The sequence below is a fragment of the Mus musculus genome, chromosome 12, assembly GCF_000001635.26.
Source record: "Mus musculus strain C57BL/6J chromosome 12, GRCm38.p6 C57BL/6J".
Classification (NCBI taxonomy): Eukaryota; Metazoa; Chordata; class Mammalia; order Rodentia; family Muridae; genus Mus; species Mus musculus.
This window is the reverse complement of record NC_000078.6, coordinates 31,067,865-31,073,881: the sequence shown is the minus strand read 5'-3', so window position 1 is coordinate 31,073,881 and position 6,017 is coordinate 31,067,865.

Sequence of the window (6,017 nt, the reverse complement as noted above, 5' to 3'; positions counted from 1 at the left end):
GGAAAGGTGAATCATTCCGGCGCCAGCTGGCTCCTCCCACCCAGGACTTGAACCTCCTACACCTGCTGTCCCCGCCCCTTACCTTTTGGTTTCCCGGGCACGAACCCACAACCCCACCCCCAGCCTCCTGTCAGGTGCCCTATCTCTTGTTTCCTACTTACTACATCCAAACATCCCTTGTCTCCAGCCAATACTCGCAAATCTTCTCCTCTGTCTTACCGTCCCCCGACCCCACACTCCCTCTTCTGGAAGGTGGGGAAGTTTCACAAGGTGAGGCTGCGAGGGACCAAGCCTGCTTGCTCAGCGCCAGGCATCTCAGGCTTCCTTCTAGCTTTCAGAGTCTTTGAGGTCTTTCTTTACTGGGGGCTCAAGAGTCCAGAGATAAGGGTCAGAAAGAAGCGCTCCGCCCAGCCCCCCCGCATCCACCTTTACACATACACACAAACAATATGTCCTTTTAATTCTTAAAGTGACCTCATTACATTTGGAAATTTTCCGTTTTATTTCTGTAGTTTTTTTTGTACGATTTGGAGGAAATAGGGTACGAAAGAAAACATTTACCATGTCAAGATTAGTGTGGGCTGACAGAACCCAAGAACCACCTGAGACCCGACTTAAATCCACAAGTCATTGGCTGGTGCCACAAGTCTCATTACCATATTGTTGTTGTTATTATTATTAAGAAAAACCCTAACACCTGTAAGAATCAACCCTGGTGATTAGAAAACCTAGGGCTTGCCAACAAGGGAAATCAGCCCAAGATTGTAGAAAGCTTAAGAAGATATTTCCAAAATTCCATCGATCATAGAGTTGGACAGAAGACTGAAAGTATCTGCCAGACAAGTGAAATGCTCACGTTATCTCCTTTGTGGGGGCGGTCTTGGGTCTTGGGTCGTGCTGACCAGTCCAAGCTGCAGTTAAATGCTCTGGACATACAGTTGCAGGGTTTAGTCCAATTCTTTCTGGAAAAGAGCTTTGAGTGCCATTGTACCACAGGAGGGGTAGAGAAGCCTTCCTAAAAAGAGAGGCGCATAGCAAGTGTGTTTAGTGAGCCACGGGAGAACCACGTGGGGACCCAAGTCAGCCGAAAGTCAGAAAGTCAGACTGTCCACATAGTCTGGTTGGAAATGAGGAAATGAGATACCTTTTTTTTTTCCTTGTTGGAAATTGGGTCGGTACTCAATAACTTATGAGGGTCAGAGAGAAATAAAGAGAATATAAGACAGAAGACCCAGAGAATGAGTACCTAGAATGGGTTACTTTCTCCCATGGAGTCAAGAAGGCCTACACACCACGTCTGGCATCTATGTCAGAGGAAGCAGCCCTCCCACTTGAGGGAATCCTTGTTGTGACTCCTGGCAAAGGCAGCTATGAAGGGACTGTAAGCACCTATGCCCTTCTTATGTCTGAACTTGGCATCACCATCACTAATCACTTATTTTTGGAAAGGTAGCCAACCTTTCTTCTTGGGTCTTTGTTTTGTCATCTGTTAATCCTGTTTCCATGTTTCCAGTGTCCATTCTGATTCAGAAGGTCTGAGAACTATGATATAGCAGATAGAGGGGTAGAGGCTAGGTCTGTGCTCAGCTTCCTGAAGAAGCTGAAACACAAACTATTGATCGTGTAAAGTACTGCTCACTGTGTTCATCTGCTGGCTTTCCAGTTAGTGAGATGGTGTCTTAGTTAGGGTTTCCATTACTGAGAAGAGACACCATGTTCAAACCTACTCTTACAAAGGACAACATTTAATAGGTCCTGGCTTACAGGTTCTGAGGTTCAGTCCATTATCTTGGCAGGAAGCATGGCAGCACCCAGACAGGCATGGTCTAGAGGAGCTGAGAGTTCTACATCTTGTTCTGAAGGCGAATAGGAGAAGACTGGCTTCCAGAGAGTTAGGAGAAGGGTCTCAAGGCTCATGCTCAAAGTGATATACTTCCTCCAACAAGACACACCTACTAATAGTGCCATTTCCTGGGCCAAGTTAAAAAAAAAGATTTACATTGGGCACAGAGCAAGTTTTCAATAGGTGTTAGTAATTATTATTTTTATAATAGTGGTTATGAGTTAGTCAACTATTTTCCTTTCCAGTATGTTTACTGAATCCATGTATAAACTTGAACACATTCAGTTACTCTCTCTAGAATTATTTCAACACATTGTTATTAGAACAAAATTAATCATATTTACTCATCATTTTCCATATTTCAATGTAATTTACTGGAATATTGGAGCTGAAATTAAACTGACAGAATTGTCTCAGTAAACTATTCTTATTGCTCAACTAGGAGTATCAACTTTGAACTCATTTCCTTCCCTAGTATTCACCTCAAAAGCCCTAGTTGCAAAGGAATGAGTTAATGCCCTTATAACCGTCTTATCCTAGGGAGGCGTTGAGAGCAGTTGAATAGTCGCTGTAGACAAAAAGCTGGACTGGACATGCGTGCAGTGTCGGGAGGCTGGCACCATACATGCATCATTAATGGAACATTTTGCAACCATTTACAGTTAGCTTCCCCCAGCTCTTAGATTGGGAAATAGCCATGGAATAAGCAAAGAATTTTAAATAGCACAAATTTAGAAGCACTGTTCAGCATAGAGCCTGGGTCCTGAGATGCTTCAGGAGTCTGTAAGGTCATGACTTTTTGTAATAACACTGTGACAATGTACTTTTCCCATCTCTTACGAGTACAGTATAGTGGAGCAGTTAGATGCCAGTGACATGCTGTAATGTCGCACCATTGAGTGCTAACATCATCTGCTTCAAGTCAGTTCTTATTTCAATGTTGCAGGTTTTTATAGTATAAGTCATAAAACAAAATTTTATTAATTAGACTGTCTAGATATCCCAGATAGAAGAGGAATGCTCTCAGTGAAATGGTCAATGTCTTTTAACAGTTAATATAGTCACAAGAGTTAAATACTTAACCATTGGTATTATAGCATAATCATAATTATTAATGGAAGGAAGAAACAGAGGAGGCATCTTCATTTATTTGTTCAAGGTACACATTATCAAGTCCACATTTTCCAACGTTCCAAGTCAAATGTTCCAAGAAAATGGGAACAGAAGAGAACTGCCTATGTTTTCTGATAAAGATTCTCTACTCCTACATTCTGCATCAGCAACACTTAATGATGGGGTTTAGAAAACATTTTATACACATATTAACAGTGTAAGGAATCACATTATAATAAATAATAGTTATAAAATTATAATATACAATTCACATATGTAATGCACTGGTAAAAGGCATCGAATATGCCACCCAGTTAGGAAAAGGCTTGAAAGAATTGCAGAGTCTAAGTACTTCAGAGAAGGGCAAACTTGCCCTCATTATAAACAACCTAATTGGCTCTGCAAAATCCTCTAAGGTGAGTGTCCTGGCAGGTTTTGTGTGTCAACTTGACACAAGCTGGAGTTATCACAGAGAAAGGAGCTTCAGTTGAGGAAATGCCTCCATGAGATCCAGCTGTGGGGCATTTTCTCAATTAGTGATCAAGCAGGGAGGGCCTCTTGTGGGTGGTGCCATCCCTCGGTTGGTAGTCTTGGGTTCCAAGAAAGCAAGCTGAACAAGCCAGGGGAGGCAAGCCAGTAAAGAACATCCCTCCATGGCCTCTGCATCAGCTCCTGCTTCCTGACCTGCTTGAGTTCCAGTCCCGACGTCTTTTGGTGATGAACAACAATTTGGAAATGTAAGCTAAATAAACCTTTTCCTCTCCAACTTGCTTGTTGGTCATGATGTTTGTGCAGGAATAGAAACCCTGACTAAGACAGTGAGCTACATGAAGTTATTAGAATGAACAAGAAATACTAAAATCAGATCATTTACAATTTGAAAATGTAATAGGAAAAAATAATCAACACATAATAATAAGAAAGCACATGTGATATATAGTAATATATTCCGAATGCATTAGCTACTGTACAAGGTGTGGTGTCCTTACCTGAGCAGATTAACACATCTCCTGGTACATGGTAGGCAGCTATTGGTCTGATCTTTTCTGGGTACCTGTCCATAAGGACCACCAGAAACAATCTGTAGACAAAGCCAGCAGTGTACCTTTAGAGTTTTACCTCAAGGATATATTAACTCTCCAGCACTGTATATACAAAACATCATATCGGTACACAGTATTGATGACATCATGCTGATTGGACCAAGTGAGCAGGAGGTAGCAAAAATTTTAGACTTGTTGGTAGCATGTATGTACATTAGACGATGGGAAATAAATCAAGCAAAAATTCAAGGGCCTTCTACCTCAGTGAAATTCTTAGGAGTCTAATGGTGTGGGCATGCTGAGATCTTTCTTCTAAGGTGAAGAATACGTTATTGCATCTGGTCCCTCCCTCCACCAAGAAAGAAGCACAATTTACTGGGCCTATTTGGATTCTGGAGACGGAATATTCCTCACTTGGGTGTGTAATTTCTGCCCACAAACCAAGTTACTTTGAAAACTGCTAGCTTTGAGTAGAGCTCAGAATGGGAGAAAAGCTCTTCAACAGGTCCAGGCAGCTCTACAACTTAGACCATATGATCCAGCAGACCTGATGGTACTTGAGTCATCTCTGGAAGATAGAGATGCTATTTGGAGCCTATGGCAGTCTGCCATAGGTGACTCAAAAAAGAAAACCTTGGAATTTTGGAGCAGAATTTTACCATAATCTGCAGACAAATATTCTCCCTTTGAGAGATAGCTCTTGACCTGCAATTGGACTTTAGTGGAAACTGAACATTTCGCAATGGAACAGCAAGTTAACCCAAGACCTGAACTGCCCATCATGAGCTAAGTGTTAGCTGTGACCCTTTAATACAGTTTTTCCATCTTGTGCTGACTCAAGACCATAAAATTATTTCATTGCTACTTTACAACCTTAATTTTACTAATGTTGTTATAAATTGTAGTGAAAATATCTGTATTTTCTGGTGGTCTTTCAAATGACCCATTCCTCCAAAGGGGTTTTGACTCATGGGTTGAGAACTGCTGCTTTAGGGTATCTCTTGCTACTATGTCCTGTGACTGAAGTCAACAGGAAACTACAACAACCTAATCCAAGCAGGTTGACAAATGAAACAGATACTTCAGGCATGAGAGTATGGGTCACTCATCTAGGAAAAGAAATCTGATGAGGTGCTTGCTGAGGTGAAGAAAAGACAGAATGGATAATAGAGGGAGGTAGTTACAATGTCCTTCAAGGGACATTGCCACCCAGTCTAAATTTATAGTGTGTTTTTGCTTGTTCAAGGAAGGGATAGTTCTATCATGTTTGACATAATTATGACCTGATTAAACATGAATATATTTGTGGTTGTACATGGTATAGTTACATTGTATTAGGAATAATTATGATCTGGCTACTATTTTCATTTAGGATTTAAGCATGACAGAAGGAGATAAGATTGTGTGTCAAGTTGATAAGGGATGGATGTGTGATGGTTATTCTTAGTTGTCAACTTGGCTACATCTGGAATTAACTAAAACCCAGATGACTGGACACATGTGGGTGATGTCTTTCTTAATTGAATCATATAAAGTGAGAAGAATCACTGATAATCTGGATATTTGAGGTTGGAATATGTACTTTTACTATGGACTACCTCTTCTAGAAGCTTATATAAAGAACAAGGAAGAAGAAAGGTTAATGTCTCTGGCATTAGAGCCTACTTCTTCGGGATTCTGGGCTATACTGAAAACCAGTTGAGACTTTCAGCCTTGTGGACTGAGCAACTACTGAATTCTTAAACATCCTGTTGATAGAAACTTATTGATGAACTATCTGGACTACAACCTGTAAGCCATTAAAATAAAACCCATATATAAAACCATGTACACACATATAAATAAATATTATCTGATGAGGTACTTGCTGAGGTAAAGAAAATACAGAATGGATAATGGGGTGAAGAAAATACAGAATGGGTAATAGAATATATATAGATTTTCATTTCATAAGTTCTGTTCCTCTAAAGAATCTTGACTAATACACCCTGTCTCAAAAAACAAAACAAAACAAAACA